Raw genomic sequence first — 11020 nt, forward strand, 5'->3', positions numbered from 1 at the left:
GGTAGATATTTTCTTGATAGCCTATTACTTGCCGTGCATTGAAAATTGATCTTTATACTTCTAATGATCTAATACTATTTTCCCGATTTTTGAACTAAAAAACTATTTTCGCATCTTACTAAGATATTCCACGTTTAAAATTCATTCCACGTGTAATCCACTATAAATATTTCTATATCTTATTAGGTAAAATGCTACAATTACCTTCAACGGATGCGAATAACATTCAGACTGTAACAAAATAACTCTAATAACTCTGACTTTAATACTCTAATACTAATACTTTAATAACTCTAATAAAGTGAGGTCTTAAAGCTTAAAAGAAAAGAAAATATTTATCCGTATCACACTCTGAAGAATTTCTCTGAAGAAAATGAAGAATTTTAAAATAGTTCTCTTTAGTATAGAACTATACGTTAGAAGTGAATATATTATTATTAAATAATATCATTTTTAAATATTTCATAATTGTGAAAGATGAAAAGTTCTACCATACTAAAAAGACCCATCTATCATAGCCACCAATTTCTTATTAGAGATATTTCGAGAAAAGTGATAAAAAACAAATCATAATATAGATGATATGATTTCGACTTCCCGAACATAATTATTTGATAAGAAATTTTAGTAACGGCAGCTATTTTGTGCAACATTCTCTCTTACGCCATACCTAGGTCAATATAATTTAGTTTTCGAGATGTTGGACTTTATTTAATATTTAATTTATTGCATATAAAGTTATAAATGAAAAGCACCAACAAGAAGTGAACGCGTCAGACAGTTTATTGTTATATACTTCTGGGTGTAATATATAAATTGCATATGAGTCTTTCTTTCATAAATCGGACACATTTTTAAGTTCATTATCTTCGCACCTTTCATTTAGTTGAAACTTTTTCATATGAACTTTTTATAAAATAGTATATAAACTAGTCTATGATATATTGGCAGGTGCAGTTGTACATATTCGTATAATTAATATTAAATGTATAACACTTTAAAATTCAATATTTCGAGTAGGAAATTCTATCGACATAGTTTATAGAAGAAAGACATAACTTATCAAATCTGTTCGGAGAGTCCGGACAAGCGAAACCGCATTTTATGAAGTCTAGTATTTAATTAAATTTACTATACGTATATTTGATAAAACAAAACATATTTCTAAATAAAATATTTTCTTAAAATAATGAAATAAATTCAATACATAAAATTATACATTAAAAAATTCAATCTACTTATTATTCATTAAAAATTTTCTATAATCTATTTTAAAAATAATTATTGCTCATTGAATAAGAGCTGTCACATAATTTTAAGATTTTAAGAAGATTTATAAATAAAAACCAAGAAATGAAACTACGAAGTTAAAAATTTGATATAAAAATTAAATGGAATTAAAAAATTTGTCTCTGAATGATTCCATTGTGTCCTGGTTATCCTTTCTTGTACTATTTTCGTGTCTTTTTGTCTTATCCAAACATATTTGTTTAGACACTGAACCTAACGAGCACATGTCAAACACAGCAGAAATTCGTGCAAATGGAGGAAAACACACACGGAAAGTTCTTCGTTGTGTTCTATTTGTGCTAAAAATAAATAGTAAATAGAGAAGGGCTCCGAATTTAGAGAACCAATTACGTGATTTGCCTTGAAATAATGCTCCATCGCATGATATATTTACTCAAGGAGCCTACGCTTCGTAAACAAACATAAACTCGTTAAATTATAGCAAAAAAAAAATAAAATAAATGAAATGAAATAAAAATGAAATGAAATTTATGTTTATATATAAATTTCATTTTGTCAGAAACTAGAAATAAGAGGACTGATTACATATGTCAAAAAATGATGGTTATAAAAATTGTAATAGAATATTTATAAATAAAATATATTTGGAAAAACTTTAACATTCACTAAAGATAATAATGTTTCACTACTGTATAATAATATTAGTAATAAGATAGTCACTTATTAAGAACTAATAATTCTATATTGACTTTGAATGAGGCATAGCTTGTCCATAAGAAAGTACCATCTAAATTTTCTGACCACTAGTACTCACACTCACCAATATAGTTCTGCCTTTCGTTGAATACATTGCGTTTTTTTCTGATAAAAATAGGTAAAGACTAAGAAATGAAGAAAATGAAGACCTGCATGGAAGAACAGTAAACAGAACCAAGTCAACACTTTCTCCACAAATACTTTGGCACAACAAAATTAAAACTTCTCACTATGAAATTTGATATACTAAGAAGCCTAGCAGACATCCCAATTAATGAAATCAAAAACTCTATATATAGTAATATACATTAGAAAAATGCAAGCTACTTAATAGTCATTAAATATTTAATATATATATATAATATAATATATTATTGTAAAAAGAATTTACTACAACAAATTAGTGTTCACTGAATTAGAGCAATTCATCGAGTTACATTTAAAATATAATATAGAACAACTGAAGTGATCCGACATCATATAGTCTATTGATGCACTTTTCTGATATCTTGTACTTTATAAATCAGAACTTATCTATATATTAAATATTGTTATGCTCATTTTTGTTTACGAGTATAGTAAATTCCTTGAACTTATATTTGACCATGATATTCCAAAAATGTATCAATGCCAAATACTATAATATTCGAATCTTATTAAGCCCGCAGAAGTGGGATTTTCTGTCGATATAGTACAAATATTAGATTGCCAAAATTATGTTGAGTTTGGAAAATCTTGCTATAGCTTTCTTGAGCTTTAATACACTTCGAGAGACTTTTTTACCTTGCAATGATAATATATGTAAATAAAAATGTTATAATGATAAATGATATATCATATAAATATATATATAAACACTTGAACATTTCTATTATTTCTATTCATATTAGTTAATTGTTTATATACGTCGTCATATCAAACCTAAAGAAGAAAACTTATAAGACATATTCGTTTATAAACTCTTCCTCAGTTCGAACATCCTTAATGGAACCTTATTGTTGCGGTATATGGTAGGGTATAACCTCCAAAACATTGAGGTTCATTATTTCCAGACTTATATATATACTTATATATATTTATATATTATTTAAGACAATTGCTTATTAGTTTTTCTATGCTAAGAAATCTGTTAAAACCATTACATTAGTATCTTCCACCAAGGAACGAACATCTTCAATGACACCTTTCTATTATGGTACATACTAAGCAATGAATTTCATTAACTCTATACATATTTATATATATTTTATTCAAGGAAGTGAATTTTTTTATTATACATCAGTGATACAGTGATATTTTTTTTTTTTTGTGCTGTGAAATCTAATAACACAGTTCTGTTGATAATAATATTTCATATAACATATTTCAAACAAATTTCTTAATTAGAATATGAATTTCTAATTTATTTATTTATTCTGTTCTTTGATTCAGTTTTGTTTGTTTCGAATTCTATTTCCTTATTCTCATTAACTATTCCAAATTGGACAACATCATTACTAATTTCACACTTTTAATTAAAGAATTCCTCCCACCAAAATCTTCCACGTCATTTTTGTTTACTGTTTCGGTCTATTTTGTGTGCCAGAAACGTTCCTAGTCGTGCATTATTTTTTCTAGATTTACACATAATCTCTGAAATGCTCTGCAAATGTTGTTTGCACAGATCCAATCCGCATAATAATGACTTACTTATGTACGAGTTGATAGCCTGATGTGTACTCCTAGTACACAAAATGAACGAATTTCTTGTTTTTATTTGGCCTGCATTCCATGCATAGGAATTATATATGCTCATGTCCGTTCGTATATTCCTTTTTTTTTGGGGGGGGTTTGCTCCATTTTTGTCAGTTCTGGTAATAGTGGATATGCTTTTGACTTACATTTCCGTTTTTTGGGCCAAAGCGCGTTTCCCTAATTTACGAAAATTTAAACAAAACATTTTTAAGACTTTTACGCCACTAACTACTCGTAAACCCACAGCGAATCCTTTTTTCTATATCGTTTCAGTTATCATTATGTATTTCATTTTTGTTGCCTGAAGTATATACGATACGTATGTACATATATCCAGTACATATACTACATATATAGATACTATGAGTATCTATGCATATATTAAGGATTGTGTGAAGTATATCCTGCGGGCAGAGAAAAACTGTTTAATGTTATGTACGCGAAATCGTTTCGCTGTTGCTGTTGCCATTGCATAGTGAAAAATGTATTTGAAAAAAATATACATAAATTTGCATGCGGAAACGGATGTGTCTGTTGTGTATATGCATAAGTATGCATAGGATATGTCGGTGTGTGGCTGGATTTTAAAAAAGTGAGGCATGAACTAACAAAAGTAAGTCTGTGTTATGCCATATCAGTGAAGTATGTGTGCATTTGTTCGAGTAGCTTTCATACAAGTGCATTACATGATATGGCATTGTAGAGCGTTTTTTGTGCTGCTAGGGATAAAAGGCCTGAGATAAGCTTCAAACCCTAAAAAAAGGAGGTTAAGTTTGCGAAGCCATATTAATGTTGAGAAACATTAACGCAAAGAGCACACAAATTGGGGCAAGTAATATATTTTCAGGCAATGAAGTTTCTGTTGCACTTCAATTTAAGGTTTTTGCCTCTCCTTTCACGGCATGGCTTAATTGAAATTCTTTAAAATCTGAAATAATTACGTGTTGCTCTAAGACAAAATATCTGAGATATGTGCATTTATGGTTTGCTAATGAAAGGAGATTACACAATTGTGGTTGCATTTTATTTACAGAAATTTATTAATTAAAATCTTACATATGTTGTATATTAAATTGCACTTTAACGTCCGTTTTGATGAAAGAAACTAAATTCCTATTATTTATTATTATTTATTTATATTAATTTATAATTGTTTTTAATAGAAAAATTTATAGATATTTTATATATACATATTTTTTTTTTTTTTTATTGGAGAAATATTTCCAAATATTTATTTTTTAGACAGGTATTTCGGTAAGTATTAAATTACAACAATAAAATTTTATTATTTTATTAATTCCTTAAATTTTGTGTGGTCAATACAGCTGTTTCAAGTATTGCCCAATACCCATCATCAGTGATCTTGAAAATATTTCATAGATTTCATTATTTCTAAGTAATTATTTGAGACTGCAAGTACAATTGATCGAACTCGTACCCACGGTTGCCACTTATGGTACTTTAGTATCAAAATTGGTACTTTTTTTTTCGTTTAGTACTCATGTTCAAAAAATGGTACATTTTTTGCGACCACTTTATTGTGTATTTCCATTATTTTTTTTTTAATGCACTTTTACATATTTATTTTTTTTATTTATAACACTTGAAATACACAGAACGAAATATAAGAGGTCCAAAAAAATTTTGGACCTTTTTTTACAGAAATGGTACCTTTTTAAACCAATTTTGGTACAGGAAAAAATTTTCAAGTGGCAGAACTAGAACTTCGAGTTTTCTTAATGTGCACTTGCTGCGTAATATTAGAACGAAATCTTAAACGAAATAGAAATATTGTATCAACATATTTGGAACTATCCATGATGTATTTTACCAATCATTCTTATTAGCATATTCTTAATATCAATACTTGAAAATAAATACAACTTGATAGACATACTGTATTTGCCATATCTTTCGCGTACAATCAAATGTATGCCCTAATACTTTTGTTTGATAACACTGAGTAGGTTTACATAAAGATTTTCAACAGAAATTTTTAATCATAATGGCAGCACTGTTATAACCTTCGCCAATGATAATTTTTCCATAGCCGCTCATTGTACTTTCATATATATTTTTTTTTACTGTCTCATGCGTATACTCGTTGAGTTCATAGCTGAGCCTATAGTGTTTTTTTTTTAATAGCCACCGTCCTCAGTCTTACGAGGACGGTGGCTATTTAAGAGAAATCCAAACTTTAAAATATGAATGTTTTATAAATATAACTTAATAGCCATGTTATTTACGTAAAAGCATAATCTAAGGTACTGAGAATTATAAATTGTATGCCATATACCATATACGAAAAATTTGATGTTACTTTGAAATAAACGCAATATTTCAAAATTTTAAATATTTGAAATTTTAAATTCAAATATATCTTAAATAAATCGGAATAATTACCATTATTGACTTTTGAAATTATTCTTTGATATGAAGTTCTAAATTTATTAAGGATTAGTTTTCAAAGCCATCAGGAAGTAGAATGCCGTTGTTATATTGTTTTTCACAAGCATCATAAGTACAGGGATTTCATATGGAGTTTTTGAATATTTTATATGATAATTAGATGTTTTATATAATAATTAGAACTTATTATAGGTTTTTTGCAGAGTTAATTGCGATAGTGTAAATGTATTGTAACAAATTATCTTTCTTCAGATTTGTTTATGATCAACTTGTTATATTGAAAGGTTGGGATATGACAAAACAAAATAATTTTTAAAAACCTATATTTGTATTGAAAAAAAGGCCGAAGTAGCCTTTTACAAAAAAAATTAAAATTTTTAAAAAATACACAAATTTTACTTAATTATTAAAAATTATTTAATAATTAGTTAATTATTATTATTTTCATAATTGTTGTTGCTATAAAAATTATTTATATCAGGGCTGTTCAAACCAGATGCGATCGCGTGGTAAAACAAATCACTGTATACCAAACACGACACCACTGTCATCGCTCAGGCACCATATTCGCCAGATCTGCATCCCTGCGACTTTTTCCTGTTTTGAGTCGATTGAGTCGGTAGAGAAAAGAGAATTTGCTGAAGGAACTAAAAGCCGTACCTGCACGGGTCTACGAAAAGTGTATGGAAGATTGGGTTAAGCGTTGGCATATGTGTATCGCTTCAGAAGGAGCATATTTTGAAGGAGATAAAATAAATTTGGAATAAAATCTAAATTTGTGTGTTTTATTTACCAAATCCGGGTACTTTTTGAGCAGAAGGTAGATTGGGGTGCCGCAGAAACAAATACAGACGTTCATAGTTGTTTTCGACATTCGTTAATATACGATTATAATGTTAAATTTAGTTTTGATAAATTATCAATTTAAATTTATTTATTTGGTGTACCATAAAAATAAAATAATGCAGTTTTACCAGTACACTAAAAGAAAATTTGCGTAATTGTAGTAGATTAAAAAAATGTCGCGGGCCGCACAAACATTAGCAGCGGGCCGCATGTGGTCCACGGGCCGTGCTTTGGGCAGATTTCTTTATAATATAACCAATATCCAAAAGAATTTATTAACAAAGCTAGTGCTACTACTAATAGTAATAGCTCGAGTTATTTAAATCTGTAAAAATAACAATAAATTACCCATCACCAATAGAATTACTAAGTAAAATTATTTAAATTTTACAATAATATGAAACAAAAAAGGTTTAAAGAATAAAATAAAAACTACTAAATTAGTAAAATATTCGAGCATTTAACACTATCCTTCTTATCTAATGTGTAATCTAATCAATTATGTCTGGGACTTTTTCGTTCACACAACAACCTAAACATATTTTTAGAACGACAAACTTAAAATTTGACAATAAAAAATATGTCACATATTAGAGTTTCTGTCAGTTTAAATATTTTTAATTTAAATAACAAAAAATTACTAGTAAATAGGACACATTAAACTATGTAGGTATCAAAATATACTCGCTTAAAAAGTGTGAATACTGTACAAATCCTTTGTGTTGAAGTAAAACAATCCTCTTATAAAAACCACATAAGTTTGTAATTTTATAAGAGTCAGTAAAATATCCAGCATGGAATTTAATATATATAATTTACCAACTTCAGTTGTAACATAGAGAAAAAAACACGCTTTTCCACAAGTATTTATCAACTTCATATCTCTGAATTCTAATACTGAAACTGAAACTGACTCTGTAGCTGAAACTGAGACTGAAACTGCGTATATAAAACCACATGAAATATTAGAGGGAAGCTGAAAGTTGAAATATATCTTCCTATATAAACATATAAACACTCAGCAGAATGAGTTAAACACTTAAATGCGTTTTGCCAACAGACTGACATATATACACGCCAACATTACAAAGTCCTTAGAGTTGTAGGGTTAGGCTAGCCTTGCGAGGTTCTTCACACACAACGACGGAGTATTAGATGTAGTATCTACATTGTAGATACAGATACGTACTGACTCAGTATTCATGCGATTTAATATGTTAACATTTAAGTGTACTATATAAGTTTGTGTGGATATGCATGTGGCGCAGCTATTTCCTTGAGCTTTCATTTTGTGTGGATGTGCGGGGAAGAACCCAAAATAAATGCGTAAAATGCGTGTGTGTGCACTTTTATGCGTTGCGTTGTGCTATTTTCCGGTGATTAAGTGGTGATAACTTAGCATATTTTATAACTACAGAAAAGTACATTGCAAAACGTATAAACGCATATCAACACATTAAAAATAATTGCCAAACACTCCGCAGAAATCGCATTTCATTGCGAATTTCTTAACGATAAGTTGACTTCTGTTGCGGTTGCATATTTACAGCGCACGCAATTTATTATTAATGAGTTGCATGAATTAAAGTTGAAATATTCACATATCATAAATTTATCAAGCTTATTTTATTTATATACTTTTTATCTAAAAATATATATTTGTGACTAGAGTTCCAGAAGACATTGAAATAAGTTGTGAAAGGTTTAGATATAAATTATATTGTCTAAGTATCTTTTATAATTAATAGCAAGCAGAAATTTTCGTAATTAACTATCTAAATTGAGATATAGTTCATATATCAAGTACATAAGCGATGTGACTTAAAAGAATTCTTATCAACATTTTATGTTTTGAGTAATTAGGCTATGCATTAAAAATGTTACATTGCACAAAAATTGACATACTTGATAGAAAGATCGTAGAAATGGCCAGTATATGCCGTACATGAGTTGGAGAAATACAGAGTAGATGAGGGGCACTCTCATTATTTTCCCCACAGCTTTCCTAGTTTGCAGATGTAGATATAATACTAAAGATAATTCATCGAAATGTACAAAAAACAGTGCGATTGTGCTTTTTTTATTTTTTTATGATCAATAATACCATATTTAAAGCATATATTTATAATTTTATAATAATCACAATGTTATTATCATCTATTAAACGTATTTACCTTAAATTACTAGACAAAAAGGTATAAAGATAATGGCTAAAATACAAAGTTTGCAATATATAGACCGTTTTCTAAGAATATGCCATATAGTTCAGGGATCATTACTTGATCAAAAAAAGCTAAAATAGTTTGTAAAGGGAGATTCATTTTCAATATTTCCTGAGATACCCCTGAGATTACTGAGAAATATTACCCTACAGCTATATATTTTGAATTAGTTTTAAAAAACAATATATCGAGCGTAACTCGATCTATTTCTATTTTTCTATAACATAGTCTTATTTCACATTTTAACAAGAATAACACTAAAACAATATGAACGAAATGCTTATCTTGAAACTTTAAAAATATCAAAATAAATACGTACTTATTAACTTCCGCATTAGAATTTATGAATTTAAATTTTAACGTATTAAAAATGTATTTAAACTATATACTAACAAAGTAACAAAACTACAAAAGAATGTCCGAACATAAAAAGTCAAGTACGGCTTTGAGTCAGTTGGTTAAGGTGCGCTGACTCTGAACTTCAAATTTGGCAGGGCATGAGTTACAATTCCTGGCACTTGCAGTCTCAAAAAATTATTTGCTAATATTTAATTACAAAAATTATTCCCAAGACCACTGATGTTGCGTATTTGGCAATACTAGAAACAGTTCTATGGTCAACCAAAATTAACTTAATTAAAATAATAAAAAACAAATTTTTGTTGTTGTAACTCACTTCTGTTCAAAAAATTTTTTATATATAATAAATGTTATAATTTTTTTATATTAACAAAATAAAATTATTTGAAATTTTTCTGACTATAGTCGCAAAATGTCTCCAATGAAAAAAATTTAAGATACTTTAACCAAATTTCTTTTCTCATCCAAACTAAACTTAAAAACTAATTCAGTTTGTTTGCATATAATTTTTGTTGTATTTTTTTAGTAAACTTTTTTTTTTTGAAATTATTTTTATGCCTCAACATTTGTTTACTTATATCTTTTGCATTTATTTTCTTATCATAACGTTTGTGTCTGCACTGTTCTTATCTCTGGAAAGTATCCCCAAGCTATTTTGCAATTAGGTTTTATTTTTACCGTCTCTTGCAATTTCACAATTTCACTTCATACTGGCACATCCTTCTCTCCTTTCTTTTAATTTGCTTTGCCACTGTCATACGGCATTTTCCTTATATACATTTATTCTTATTTTTATTTTTTTTGTTTTTGTTTTTTGTTTATTTTTTGAAGTACACAAAGTTCAACGAAATGATATAGAAAATAAAAACATTACGAAAAATTAAAAAATAAACACATGAATTGCAATGATGACAATTTATTTAATTTTATACTTTTACCTTTAATTTTTTTTCTTTTTTGTTTGTACCAATTTCCTTGAGTGTGTTTTGCCTTTGCATTTGTTTTAAGAGTGTACAGTACTTACAAAAATATTTAGTGCTTTTATATACAAATATACATATTATATCAACATAAAACTGTAAACTCCCAAAAGGCATTTTGAAAAAAAAATTCAAATTTTAGTGAAAAATAAAAGTTAATAAACAATTTTTAAAAAAAGTGTGATGGCGTTTAAATAATTATTTAATATTATTATTGTTAGGGGATGTCGTTTGTGCCCTCTTTTGGACTTAGAGTAGGTCTTTAAGCCCTGTTGCGTCAATCAAAAGTAGTATAGAACCTACTTTACAGAGTTTTATGGCCTCTTCCGTAAGAATATACATTCCTAGGAGCCTATTTCGTATGTGCTTTAACGCAATTTTGTAAGGTGGTGTTTTAGTCTACAGTGCTCTATTAGGATTTCTGTAATGATTCTAAGTTTTTCTTTTTATAGATTCATAAAA

This window comes from Teleopsis dalmanni, chromosome 2 (genome assembly GCF_002237135.1).
Source record: "Teleopsis dalmanni isolate 2A chromosome 2, ASM223713v2, whole genome shotgun sequence".
In the NCBI taxonomy this organism is placed as follows: Eukaryota; Metazoa; Arthropoda; class Insecta; order Diptera; family Diopsidae; genus Teleopsis; species Teleopsis dalmanni.